Raw genomic sequence first — 15,169 nt, forward strand, 5'->3', positions numbered from 1 at the left:
CTATAATGCAAGGATTCCATGGAATCTGATGTCGAATATTTCAGAACCTGTAGAAATGGGCGGAACTTGCCACGCCTATTTAGGTTACTTCCCGACGTAAACTTTAAAAACGCCGATACACGTGTCTTCTTTTTTTCGGTCCTCTTTCATAATCTGGTCGAATTATCTTGTAATTATTTTTTGTGTTGTACAGTGTTACATACGGAATGACAAATTTTAAAATACGCCCATTTTATGGTGGTTATAAAAATTACTAAAAATGGCGATTTGTGTGTGCTCCCTGAGTTCTTAATAGACTTTCCTGAAACGAATTTTCCAGCCCCAGAACTGAGCTTGATTTTGTTGAATAGTGATGTAAAATGAATCCCATATTGGAAAAAACTGCTCATTTAGTCTGTAAAGTTTTATTGGAAATTGTTGATTCATTGAGTCATTAGTGAAAAAACGAATCACAATCTTTTTGCTATAAGATGCATTTAGGTTATATGGTGCTAAAGAATTGTTAAGTCGTTTGAGTCGAATCTATACAAATTAGCCTCACATTTATATTAGTCGTTTTTAGACTAATAGACTCAACAAGAATCATTGAAACAAAGAAATTAAATATAATGGATCAAAAAAAAAATACTAAAATATTCATTGAAAACTAAATAGTCATTTACTTCTTCTGATCACATATGAACATACAGAGGTACATACATACATACATAAATTGGCAATAAATGTAAAGCTATTGAAAACATATTATCACCAAAAATACACACAGAAAATCAAAATCATTTTGATTTTGACCAACAAATGGTTGGTTGGAAGCAAACAAAACAACAAAACTTGCTTATAAACAAATTAATTATCATGAACAAAGTGGTGGTGCTACAGATCGTGGGCAGTGCTAGTACTGTACGCTTCTCTTGTGTATAAAAAAAACCAAAATGTTTACATAAGGTTAAGAAACACCTGGCCGATCTCTTCACCCTCCCCTTTCGCATTGAATTTGTTAATTATTATTTTAAGGGGAATAACAATAAAACTCAATGGACCATTAAGTTTGAAGTGTGAATAGTTGGTTGTGTTTTTTTTTCTTCTGTTTGCTACTGGTCAGCCTGAGGCATTCATTATTCATATGTCTGTACATAGACAGACGTATTGATGGACATTAGAGTTTTGTTTTTAATTTTTGCAACTTGACGAACATTTTTTGATGCATTGAATCAAGATTTCTAAAAGGGATTTATTTTTTTTAATATTTTGTTTAGATTTCCTTTTAATTTATTGTATTCTCTACAGGTTTATTCAAATTCCACCCACCCAAGCACGTACTATCTATTTTAACCACATACCGGTAACAACTTCGTCTTCAATAAAACCTCAAAGCAATTTAAATGACTGTTGTTGTTATTGCGTGACCTTTGAAATTCAATAATTCTATATTTTATGGTGTCTAGTAAATGTAACTGACATACCCAAATATTTACATGCAAGTCAATCTGAAAAAAATCCCCCATTTAATTTTGATTTACATATTAAAATGCATTTCATGTTCTTTTTTTCAATATTAATGGTGTAAATAATGTAAAAATAATTTAATATAAATTATGTCAGCTATGCTCAACTATGCTAATATCGTAAAAATCGAATTTTATAGATACATACTTATTTGTACGATTAAGATCATAAATACTCGTATATAATGTGATTGATGGGAACATTTGTACTACGTGACAATTGGGAGCAATATTTGTTACACCGTAGATTTTCTGAATGTTATTCAATGATTCTGTTCTGGTCCAAGGGTTTACCACTCTTTGGCAACGCCTAGCTGAATTCAACAGACGTTTCACTGGCTACGGTTAGTGATAAGCCGAGTAAATTTATTGTCTCGGAGTAAATTAAAAATTGTTGACAACCCTATAATTTCCGCTATCACGTTTTTTACATAAGCCTTCTATAGATCCTTTGTGAAAGAAAGGGTGCTTCTTTATAACTTTTTTAATTGACCCTTTTTGAAAGAAAGGGTCCTTCAACAGTCCCTTTTTAAGGAAGGAGTGTTTCTATTGACCCTTTCTGAACGAAAATGTGTTTATATATAAAATTTCTGAAAGAAAATTTGCTTGTATATGCCCTTTTTGAATGAAAGGATACTTCTGTAGACCCTTTATAAAAGAAACGGTACTTCTATAGACCCTTTTTGAAAGAAAGGGTGCTTCTTTAGGTCCTTTCTGAAAGAAACGGTGATTCCTTTCTGAAAGAAAGGGTCCTTGTATAGACCCTTTTGAACGACCATTGACCATCTGACCATTTCTGAAAGAAAGGCTGCTTCTATAGACAATTTTAAAGAAGAGGGTGCTTCTATTGAGCCTTTCCGAAAGAAAAGGTGCTTGTATTGACCCTTGCTGAAAGAAACGGTGCTTCTTTTCTGAAAGAAAGGGTGCTCCTATTGACCCTTTCTGTAAGAAAGGGTGCTCCTATTGACCCTTTCTGTAAGAAAAGGTGCTCCTATTGACCCTTTCTGAAAGAAAGGGTGCTCCTATTGACCCTTTCTGTAAGAAAGGGTGCTCCTATTGACCCTTTCTAAAAGAAAGGGTGCTCCTATTGACCCTTTCTGTAAGAAAGGTTGCTCCTATTGACCCTTTCTGTAAGAAAGGGTGCTCCTATTGACCCTTTCTGTAAGAAAGGGTGCTCCTATTGACCCTTTCTGTAAGAAAGGGTGCTCCTATTGACCCTTTCTGTAAGAAAGGGTGCTCCTATTGACCCTTTCTGTAAGAAAGGGTGCTCCTATTGACCCTTTCTGTACGAAAGGGTGCTCCTATTGACCCTTTCTGTAAGAAAGGGTGCTCCTATTGACCCTTTCTGTAAGAAAGGGTGCTCCTATTGACCCTTTCTGCAAGAAAGGGTGCTCCTATTGACCCTTTCTGTGAGAAAGGGTGCTCCTATTGACCCTTTCTGTAAGAAAGGGTGCTCCTATTGACCCTTTCTGTAAGAAAGGGTGCTCCTATTGACCCTTTCTGTAAGAAAGGGTGCTCCTATTGACCCTTTCTGTAAGAAAGTGTGCTCCTATTGACCCTTTCTGTAAGAAAGGGTGCTCCTATTGACCCTTTCTGTAAGAAAGGGTGCTCCTATTGACCCTTTCTCTAAGAAAGGGTGCTCCTATTGACCCTTTCTCTAAGAAAGGGTGCTCCTATTGACCCTTTCTCTAAGAAAGGGTGCTCCTATTGACCCTTTCTCTAAGAAAGGGTGCTCCTATTGACCCTTTCTCTAAGAAAGGGTGCTCCTATTGACCCTTTCTCTAAGAAAGGGTGCTCCTATTGACCCTTTCTGTAAGAAAGGGTGCTCTTATTGACCCTTTCTAAAAGAAAGGGTGCTCTTATTGACCCTTTCTAAAAGAAAGGGTGCTCCTATTGACGCTTTCTGTAAGAAAGGGTGCTCCTATTGACCCTTTCTGTAGGAAAGGGTGCTCCTATTAACCCTTTCTAAAAGAAAGGGTGCTCCTATTGACCCTTTCTAAAAGAAAGGGTGCTCCTATTGACCCTTTCTGTAAGAAAGGGTGCTCCTTTTGACCCTTTCTGTAAGAAAGGGTGCTCCTATTGACCCTTTCTAAAAGAGAGGGTGCTCCTATTGACCCTTTCTAAAAGAAAGGGTGCTACTATTGACCCTTTCTAAAAGAAAGGGTGCTCCTATTGACCCTTTCTACAGGAAAGGGTGCTCCTATTGACCCTTTCTAAAAGAAAGGGTGCTCCTATTGACCCTTTCTAAAAGAAAGGGTGCTCCTATTGACCCTTTCTAAAAGAAAGGGTGCTCCTATTGACCCTTTCTAAAAGAAAGGGTGCTCCTATTGACCCTTTCTAAAAGAAAGGGTGCTCCTATTGACCCTTTCTAAAAGAAAGGGTGCTCCTATTGACCCTTTCTAAAAGAAAGGGTGCTCCTATTGACCCTTTCTAAAAGAAAGGGTGCTCCTATTGACCCTTTCTAAAAGAAAGGGTGCTCCTTTTGACCCTTTCTAAAAGAAAGGGTGCTCCTATTGACCCTTTCTAAAAGAAAGGGTGCTCCTATTGACCCTTTCTAAAAGAAAGGGTGCTCCTATTGACCCTTTCTAAAAGAAAGGGTGCTCCTATTGACCCTTTTTAAAAGAAAGGGTGCTCCTATTGACCCTTTCTAAAAGAAAGGGTGCTCCTATTGACCCTTTCTAAAAGAAAGGGTGCTCCTATTGACCCTTTCTAAAAGAAAGGGTGCTCCTATTGACCCTTTCTAAAAGAAAGGGTGCTCCTATTGACCCTTTCTAAAAGAAAGGGTGCTTGTATTGTAATTTGGTATAGATGTTTCTATTACTCCTAGGATGTTTGGTATTAAAAGTGGGATATATCGGTCCCCGTTTTGATATAGGCCCCATAGAACGGTACCTCACGATTTTCGGTGATTTGAAGTTTGTGTCCTCAATATTCCACCGAAATTACTGAAATTTGGTAGTTAGTGTTCGTTGGGGGTGCAAAATGTTCCACCTGAAATTTGTCGGTATAGGTCCACGTCTTCCTATAGCCCCCATAGTATGGTACCTCCCGATTTTCGTTATTTTGAAGATTGTGTCTTCAATGTTCCACCAAAATGCCTAAAATTTGGTACATAGTCTTCGTTGGGGGTGTTAAACATTCCACCTGAAAGTTGTAGGTATAGGTCCACGTCTTAATATAGCCCCCATAGTATGGTACTCCCCAATTTTCGGTATTTTGAAGATTGTGTCCTCTATATCCCACCAAAATGCCTAAAATTTGGTACATAGTCTTCGTAGGGCGTGTTAAACATTCCAACTGAAACTTGTCGGTATTGGTCTACGCCTTCATATTGCCCCATAAAACATTACCTCCCGTTTTTCTGTATTTTGAAGGTTATGCCGCAATATCCCACCAAATGCCTAAAATTTAGAACATAGTCTTCGTTGGGGATGTTAAACTTTCCACCTGAAATTTGTTGGTATAGGTTCACGCCTTCATATAGCCCCCACAGAACAGTACCTCCCGTTTTTCAGTTCTCTGAAGGTTATGCCTCAATATCCCACCGAAATGGCTGAAATTTTATAGTTAGTCTTCGTTGAAGGTATAAAACTTTCCACCGGAAATTTGTCTATATAGGTCTTCATCCTTATATAGCCCCCATAGCATCACCATACCATAAAACAGGAAAGCAAAAAACACTTCTTGCAAAAGGGTCCGATTTCACTCAAAAATCCCAATATATACTTTAGAGATTGTCCGTATCTCTACGGAGGAGGTATAATTATGAACATTTAAGTCCAGCATCATTAATTCTTTCTTACTTGGTAGAAACATAATTTTTCCCTTCAAGGTTTGGAGGCGAAATTATATCATGCCTTCTATATGATTTTTGTTCGATTTTATTTCCATTTTAGATCCGAAGAGAAGAGAACCGGTAAGAGATGCATCAGCATCCGAAAGAGACTCACAAATCAAAATCTTCTTTCTTTGAACTTTGCGAACCATATTTTTTTTAATGAATGACGTTAAGATAGGTTTGTACATACATTAGGGTTATAACTTTTTTACAACCTCATATCCCTGTATCATATTTTGATGAGTTTTCCTAAGATTAGATAATAATTTAATTATAAGGTGATTCGAGAAAAAAAGCTCACGCACAAAGTCATTTGAATTTTTTTTTTTTTATATAAGCTATGTTGACAATCTTTTGAAGTCACTATAAATATATGTATATATAAATATAACTGAAAATAAGTTTTGGAGCCACACTACATAAACAAAATTGGATAACTTTTTTCCTCACTAAATTTATCATCACATCATTACATATATTATCATATATATTTTTAATTCACATATCATATCAGTTAAAAGTGGTTTGTGCGGGACCTTTTTCAATATTTAAATGACATAAAAGTTATTATAGTCAATAATAGGCAAAAGGTCATTCATTCGTGAAACAGGAAATTAATTTTTGAGAGAAACAAGTTTCCCCATTTCATAGTGTTTTTTTTTCAATAAAACAAGTAAAAAAGAATCAGTCGCTTTGCCGACAGAGATATATCCTCAGCTTATGTGAATTAAAACTTTCATCTACGGACAGATCGACACAATTGTTGAACTTTTGTGGGGGAGGTAAGGTAAAGAGACGATCGATATCGGCCATTTTAGAAGTTTAACTATGTTTTGGCAAAATATTAGGAGACCCAGCGTACGGATAAATTTAGTTGCCACTTTCAAGGGATATCGTGCATACCATTTTAGTGACATTTTGTAAATATTGGAGGTAAGTACAGGATGTTGTTGCCAATCTTCGAAGTGAAAGCCCACCTTTTGGGCTGTTTTTTCTCGCACAACTTTTCCAAACATTTTTTAACTTTTGTGGGGGAGGTACCTGAAGGTGTGAACCGATATGGCTTATTTTCGGCCAAAGTTTGAAATGGGTCTGCAGATCCGTTCAAGATTTATCTTGCGCTCCAACCACTAAACACGGTGGCATAGGGTTTTTTTTTGCATTTTCAGGCTATTTGCTCAGGAAGTATGGACTTGCCCAGATGAAACTTGTACCGTCGTATGCGGGGAGGTGAATACAAGCTGTTACAACAAAAATCAAAGCGATTCGAGAGCAGGTCCTAAACTGAACTTGTCCCGAAGAAGTGGACCGATTGAGTCCATATTGGAACCTCATCTAAGTCTGGTAGAAATTTCACGATGTGCAAAGTATGGGCTAAATCGGTTACTCCCGAATCAGTTGATCCGTTCCAGAGTTATCGTGCGCTCCAGCCAGCCAGACAGACGGACGGACGGACAGCTAAATCAACATCAAATTGCCTGAAGTGGATTTCGTCCAAACATACTTGGGGTCTAAAACCATTTTGCCCGTATGAAAGTGCACATTTTGCCCGTATGAAAGTGTATACCTATACCCTCGTTAGCATACATAAATGCTGAGGGTATAAAAATCAAAGTGGTGTATACCTATGTGACCTTTTTTTAATAATTAAATGGAAGGAAATTTATTTTGGGGGTTAATGGACAAGAGTTCATTCATTCTTGCAACAGGAAATTATTTTTGAGAAAAAAGGTAAAAAAGTTATAACCCTATTGTACGTATTTTGCCTTCTTCTCAATACTTCACAATACATACTTTGGTCAAAATAGAGCAAATGTGTATCTTTTAATTTGTTTTGATTAGCTTTATTGTGTTTTTTTCCTTTTGTTATTGATTATCATTTCCGTTTAACATTTCAACAGAAGTGTTTTTTTGTTTTTCAATAATTCTCTTTCGGCCAATTTGAAGATTGTGAACACACACTTAAAAAATCAGGTAAAAAGTGAGAATAAAACAGACTTGAGTGACCACCATCACCAACCATTGACGAATCGTTTGACAGTCTTGCGTGTTTTGCGATCAGTAACAAAACAAAGTTTAAATAAAAGGGGGCAAAGATAAAAAGGTATGAAAGAACAACATTTAATAAATAAATTGTCACTTTATTTTACACTTCACACATCCATAGGCATTATCTTTGCTTTGTTGATAAATGTCAAAAGAATAAGAAAGAAATCACAACCAAACGGCCACCATAAACCAAACACCATTGACAACAACGACATTTACCACGACCGCAGACCATTGAGGAAGACAAACAAAGTTAGGAATCAAGAACAACAAAAAGTAAACAAACTTTACACAATAACATTTATTATCATTTACAGGGAACTTTTTTATTATTCAATTGGCGTTAATATCTACGGGTAAACCACATTACCTTTTTCTGGATAGAACTTCTTGGAGTAAATTTCTTTACCAATTACATATAACCAAGAACTATAAAATCATAAATACACAAAATTTCTTGCAGATTGTTAAACTATCATAGATTTTTTTAGATATTTATCAACAAACCATAAACATCAATTGATTCAATTCTTACGCACATTTTAAATTCTTTTAAATTTTCTTTATTTTTGGGATTTATTTTTCCATTCGGCTTTTCTAATTTTTGAAAAGTGCTCTTCTTTCACTTTATCTGATTTGGTTTTTGTTGTTTATAACCAATCAACACTTTTATTTTTGGTTTTCTTTTTGGCAATTGTTAATTTAATAACAGAAATTTATTTCATTCCATTTGCAAATTCTCAAATTTTATAAACAAAACATTAATAATAACAACACAAAAAAACGCGTTCACCACTTCGAATCGCTTGCCGTAGCACTTTTGCTAACCGTCCGTCCACTTTGAAAGTTACGCATCAACTGAAACCATTGTTGTTTGTCCGGCTAACAATCAAATCAACAGTTGTTGTGTTACCAGCTCCAATGCCCCAACAACGAACCGGCGTTTTCTTGTTTTGCTCCCCCATCAAACAGGTCTATTAAATTTGTTGTTAGTTGGGGCTGGTATCCAACCTGTTTGTAAAGTGGCCGGTTGTTTAGGGATGCCAATACTTTTTATTGATAAATTAAAGTGAAACAAAAACAACTAAAAAGTATCATTCGTCTTTGCCGACAGAGATATATCCTCAGCTCGAGTAATTTGCGAATTCCATCTATGGCCAGATCGAATACCTTCCATACATCCAAAATCTTTTCCCCAAAAATTATGTATTTAGGACGTTTTTAGATTTTTTTTTGCCTTTTTGGGCCATATAAACTTGTCGACAAAAATTTTGGAAAGTAAGTACCCAAAGCAATGGACCGATATAATCCATTTTGGAAGTGAATCGTACTTTTGATAGTTATCGGGTCCACACGGAGGAAAAAAGGCCTCTCTAACATATGTCCCAAACATATTTTGCAGCAAACATATATTTGTTTGCAATCAGCTCAAAAAATAACACATGTTTTGGTCCTGCAAAAAAATTGAAGTTTGGATGCAAACAAATATTTTTTTAGATATAATATAATCACCAATCCCTTGGCATGACATTTTCATGTCTTGTTATACCCTCCAGCATAGGATGGGGGTATATTAAGTTTGTCAATACGTTTGTAACTACTCGAAGTAATCATTGTAGACCCCACAAAGTATATATATTCTTGATCAGCGTGCAATTCTACATCGATATAGCCATGTCCGTCCGTCTGTGGAAATCACTCTAGCGTCCGAACGGATTGACGTAGGTTGATGAAATTTTGGGAAAATATGTTATATTTACGTAGGACTTTTGAAAGCGGGCTATGTAGGTCCACGCTTTCGTATAGCCCCCATACAAAATGACGCGTCGTCGTTTTAAGGAATTTTTTAATTATTTGGCCCATTTTACCACAGAATTGGTTGTAATTTGGTACTTCGTGTCTCCAGAGGCCAAAAAATATTCCTACCAAAGTTGGGTTATATAGGTCCACGTTTTGGTATAGCCCCCATATAAGGCCCCATATAAAGTACGCGTCATTTTAATATATTTTGAATGTATTAGACCGATTTGACCACAGAATTGGTTGTAATTTGGTGTTTTGTGTCCTCAGAGGCCAGAAAATATTCCTATCAAAGTTGGGTTATATAGGTTCACGTTTTGGTATAGCCCCCCCATAAGGCCCCTTATAAAGTACGCGTCATTTTAATATATTTTGAATGTATTAGACCCATTTGACCAAAGTATCGGTTGTAACTTTGTATTTTGTGTTTCCAGAGGCTAAGAAACATTTCTACCATAAAATGTTTATATACATAGGTCCACGTGTTGATATAGCCCCCATAATACAATATCTCCCGATTTTCGATATTTTGAACGTTTTAGCCTCATTATCACACCGAGATGGCTGAAATTTGGTATTTAGTCTTCTTTAGGCGTATAAACTTTCCCCCAGAAATTTGTAGGTATAGGTCCACGCCATCATATAGCCCCCATAGAACAGTACCTTCCGAATTTGGGTATTTTGAAGGTTGTGGCCACATTAATCCACCGAAATGGCTGAAATTTGTGGTGGAGGGTATAAAAAGTTCGGCCCGTTCTCCGCAACTGATATTCTTTCATCTTACAAAATGTTTTTTCTATTATCTTCCCATCACCAGTTCAAATTTCGACATGGACTCCAAATGTACTCTTTTAAGTATTTTTATTAGGTAAATTACTTTTATTCATGATACAATAAGAAGGTAGCAGCAACTGCCGTTTTTGGTAACATAAGATGTCAAAATTTGACATGAATTCAATGCAATTGACACATTATGTTACCATCAGCTGGGCTGATAATGCTACCTTCTTATTGTATCATGCTTTTATTTTATAATTTTCTTATTTTATAACATTTTGAAAATGTATACTCTTTTGTTTAGTGACGAAAATATGTAGGGATCTACAACCCGGCTTGCTTTAGGGATCTCTAAGAACAAAATGTAACGAACGGGGAGGAGCGACTTTTTCTGGAAAATACCATTTATGCTTAATTAATTTATTTTTAATTGTTTCATTCCCAAAGTCATTTCTTCTTTATTTTCAGATTCTTCTTCCTTTTCGTTTCGGACTATTTTTCAAATTACAAGAAGCGAGATTTGAGTGATTTCGTTCTATGTATGTCAGATTTAGAACAGACAAGGGAACTTTTAAAATATCAATGTGTGCAGTCCGATTCTATTTTTAGCTCGATGATTGGGACTTCATTTTTATTGCAGACATTTCGAGCTTCATACAATACCAACTGTTTAGAAGTTTTAGTTGTCTGATATGCAGGAAATGTAAGACAACCTCACGACGACAGTTCTAACAACTTTGTCTGTTCCAGAACCTGCAAGAATCTACTAATTTTTACTACGATAACCATTTTTCCTTTATGTCATCGAAAAAAAAAAGTAAAATTAGTAGATTTTTGCAGTACTGGAACATACCAAAATGAAAAAAACAGGCGTGTAAATAAAAACACAAACATCATCTCTATTGGAACGATGGAATGGGTACAAATGCTGATGAAAAGATCGGATCTTTCACGATTTTCTTTGCATTGGTTCAAATCCTAATGAAAAGATCGGATCTTTCACGACTTCCTTTGAACCAATGCAAAAGATGACATGAAATCACGTCATCGTAAAGAACACCTTCCTTCAAATGTTGCTGGGATATGTATATCAATTTTATTTGTTTGGGTATCAACATAATTTTTATGTTAGAACATATTTTTTTTTATGGGTGGAGAGAGGATTTTTGTCAAAGAGAGTAACAGCAGGGCTCTCCCGGCTGCGGAATGCTGTCAAACACGTGTGTTTCGTCTTTTGCTGTTGTTAACCAACGTTGCAAGCGAAGAGGAAAATAAAAAATTGTATTCACTATGTTATTCTTTTTTCTTCAGTTCTCTAAATACAATTGTTAAGTAAAGACGGTAAAGTAAATAAATCAGTTTTTTGTGTTTTCTTAAAGAAATTGTGTAAATTAAATTATGAATTTTATAATTAGAAATTGTGTAACTGAGTCAAAAAGTGAAAGGAAATATTTTATGGACAAGGAAGAAATCGCATTTAATATTGGTAATTACATCAATACATTTTTCATAAACATATATATAAACATGGGCGTAGCCAGGAATAACTAGGGAGGGGCAGCTGCCCCATTGATCCTAAAAACCGTTAATTTGCATGCAAACAAGTAAAATGTATCAGTCGGCTTTGCCGACAGCCTATGTGAATTGAAACTTTCATGTACGGTCAGATCGAATGTATTTTGGGTCTTTTCAATATGTTGTGACCTTTTTTAAACTTGCCGACGAAAATATGGATTAGGATTAAAGTTCAAAATTGTAGCGGAAGAGGTACTTAAAGGAATGGACCGACATAGTCCATTATGGAAGTGGATCTTATTTTGAGAGTCATATCTTTTCGATAGATATCGCGCCCACTAGTCATTTCACTGGGTCATCGTATAACTTATGGATCAGTATGCCAGGAACAATGGTTGTACACGGAAAACATAATACCGTTGTAAGCAGGACAATAACGAACAGCATCGGCATACATTTCCAACGGATCTTCGAACAGACCTTAAACTGCACTTAAACACAAATGTTGAACTCTTGTGAAGGAGGTACCCTAAGGTACCTCCATTTTAGAAGTTAAACTAAATTTGGACAAAATATTAGGAGATCCTAATTTGGACCAAATTTGTTCAAAAGATATCGTGCATACCATTTAAGTGACATTTTTAAATATTCGGGGGAACTACCGGAAGTTGTGGACCGGTATTGCCTATCTTGGAACTGAAAGTATGACAAAATATCTGGAAGATCAAATTTTGGACGAAATCGGTTAGTTCGAGAATTATCGTGCTCTCCAGCCACTACATATGGCGCCATAGTGGTGTTTTTACACCTTTCGGACTGTTTTCTAAAGAAGTATGGGCTTGCCCCTGAAAAAAATTGTTACCGTCGTAATTGAGGCAGCAAATGCAAGTAGCTTCAACAAAAATCAAAGTGATTCGAGAGCAGGTCTTAAAGTGAACCTAACCTAAATTTTGTGTGGGAGGTACAAGAAGGAGTGGACAAATAAAGTCCATATTCACACCTGATTTATATCTGGTAGATATATTAGGATGTGTAAAGTGTGGACCAAATCGGCCACTCTCTTCAAAAGTTATCGTGCGCACAATTTTTCGAACATTTTTGAACTTTTGTGGGGGAGGTACCGGAAGGAGTGGATCGATATAACTGAGATTGGAAATTATAACGAAAGCCAAATTTTGGACCCAATCGGTTGATCCGTTCGAGAGTTATCGTGCGCTCCAGCCAGCCACACAGACAGACGGACGGACATGGCTAAATCAACTACAAATTGTCTGAAACGAATTTCGTCCAAACATACTTGCACATTGTATTGTCCAAACTTAGTTTAAGTTCGAAGAAAGTTCGAAAATGTTCGGAAAATTTGTGCGAACGATAACTTTTGAAGGAAGCAACCGATTTGGTCCATACTATGCACATCGTGAAATTTACAACGGACTTAGATGAGGTTCCTATATGGACTTAATAGGCCACTACTCCGGGTTTATCCCACACAAAATTTCGAAACAGTTCAGTTTAGGGCCTGCTCTCGAATCGCCTTGGTTTTTGTTGCAACAGCTACTATTAACTGCTCCCCATACGATGGTACAAGTTTCGTCAGGTGTAAGTCCAAACTTCTCGAGAAATTAGCCTGAAAGTGGCAAAAATTCCCTTTGGCACCGTGTGTAATGGTTGGAACGCAAGATAACTCTCGAACGGATCTGTCGATTCGGTCCACAATTTGGCCTTTGTAATATTTTGTCCAAACTTAGTTTAGGTTCGAAGAAAAGCCATATCGGTCCACTCCTTCATGTACCTCCCACACAAAGGTTCAAAAATGTTCGGACAACTTGTGCGCACGATAACTCTGAAAGAGAGTATCCAAATTGGTCCGTACTTTGAACATCGTAATATTTCTTTAAGGCCTTCTCTCGAATCACCTTTTACTTTGTTGTAGTATCTTGAATTCGCAGCCGCCATTATGACGATACAAGTTCTTAGGGCGCAAATCCATACTTCGTGAGAAAATAGCCCCAAAGCTATAAAAAATCCAATGGAACCATGTAAAGTGGCAGAATGAAGCGCACGATAACTCTAAAACGGATCAACCATTTCGGTCCAAAAAGTGGATTTCGTAATATTTATCCAAGCTTTTTTTTTAAATTTCGAAGATGGACACTATCGGTACGCAACTTCCGGTACCTCCACCCAAAGGTTAAAAAATGTCAGGAAATAGCTACGCGCTATATCTGTTGAACCGATGTAACGAGGTTTTGTCGTAGGCTGGGGTAGACTTAGTCGTGCCCAGGGTCGCCATAAGGGCCCACTAAACCTTACAGGGCTTAAATCGGATATTTATTGATGTAAAGCTAATTTATAATCTACTTGTTTAAATACGATAAGAAGGGTTTAAATAACAACTGATAGATCGGGTAACTGAATGGGGGATCGGCTACTTGGATTCAGTATTGGTGCTTGGAAGCTTCGTACACGGTATATGGCTGGTGGATTGGTAGGGCCTAACGACTCGGTATTAGGTTCGGATGCGGCGATTCGCAGATGCCCTGGAGCTGGATGATTCGGTGTTCAGTAATTGATGGAAGAACGACCGGCTTCGGAATTCGTAGTAAATGATTTGATGATGATCGAATACTCGGTGATTCGCTGTTCGGTAGTTGGCGATTTGAAGATAATCGGGAACTTTGTGATACGTGTTGTAGATGCTCGGCTACTGGGGGTTCGTATGTTTTCGGCCACTCGGTGATTCGGGTTCCGGTCACTCGGTGATTCGTGTTGTAGATGTTCGGCTACTTGGGGTTCGTATGTGTTCGGCCACTCGGTGTTCGTATGGTAGATCGGGCCCTCGGCTCTCGTGTTGTAGTGGTTCGGCCACTCGGTGATTCAGCACTCGGCTCGGTTGTTCGGGTCGTCGTTAGTTGGTGTTAGTTCTTAGTTAACTTCTACACTACACTACGAGTACTGGCTAGCGGAACAACACCCGAAGGTGGAGTGGAACAACACCCGAAGGTGGAGTGGAACAACACACGGAGGTGGAGTGGAACAACACCCGATGGTGGAGTGGAACAACACCAGATGGTGGAGTGGAACAACACCCGGAGGTGGAGTGGAACAACACCCGAAGGTGGAGTGGAACAACACCCGAAGGTGGAGTGGAACAACACCCGAAGGTGGAGTGAATGTATTAGCCACCCCGCAAAAGGGGTAGCCCTTAAAAATTCTTCCCAACCTCACTACACTCCCGTGTCGGTTGGCGGACCACTAACACACAACTGTACTCAAGCCCGTATGGCTGGCTCCCTGCAGTAGCAAGCCTGTCTTTCCCCAACGAAACAGGAATATTAATGTGTACAGTCGCACAGAGCAATTGAGAATTACTCTGCAGTTGTTATGATGGCGCTTGCCTGAAATTGCACTGTAACACACACATCCCACAGAAATGCAAGCGAACCCAACAGTGTGTATGGATTGACAGGTTGTGACGCTGTTGGGTAGTGGGGCCTTGCTGTTCTCTGTTGGCCGGTTGTATTGTTGTTGTGGTAGTGGTTTGTCACGTTACACAGCAACCGACCAAAGTTTGTGTAGTTTTACTTCAGAAATGGTCCATATCGGTCTTAATCCACAAAACTTCAACATTCTTGTCTAAGTACAGTTTAGGATATGTTCGAAGAACCTTTGGAAATGTATAGCC

The 15,169-nt window shown here is 37.6% G+C and overlaps 2 protein-coding genes across 11 annotated transcripts in view; both read right to left on the bottom strand.

Moving 5' to 3' along the window:
- The window catches only part of mthl10 (methuselah-like 10), a 111,132-nt gene extending 102,761 nt beyond the window's left edge, over positions 1–8,371 (bottom strand). For 4 of the 8 annotated variants that reach the window (XM_073986931.1, XM_073986935.1, XM_073986929.1 and 1 more), the window contains exons 1-2: positions 7,932–8,331; positions 7,763–7,864 (exon numbers count right to left, since the gene is read on the bottom strand). The gene's annotated coding sequence lies outside the window, so the exon portion shown is untranslated. Of the gene's footprint in view, positions 1–7,762; positions 7,865–7,931 lie in introns of all 8 variants that reach the window. The other 4 variants (XM_073986930.1, XM_073986928.1, XM_073986932.1 and 1 more) reach the window with 2 other exon arrangements.
- Positions 1–15,169, bottom strand: part of LOC141403880 (G-protein coupled receptor Mth2-like) — a 536,210-nt gene that overhangs the window by 5,075 nt on the left and 515,966 nt on the right. The window lies entirely within an intron of this gene.

Source organism: Musca autumnalis, unplaced genomic scaffold, assembly GCF_047663935.1.
Source record: "Musca autumnalis isolate F117 unplaced genomic scaffold, ASM4766393v1 scaffold_4, whole genome shotgun sequence".
Taxonomy (NCBI): domain Eukaryota; kingdom Metazoa; phylum Arthropoda; class Insecta; order Diptera; family Muscidae; genus Musca; species Musca autumnalis.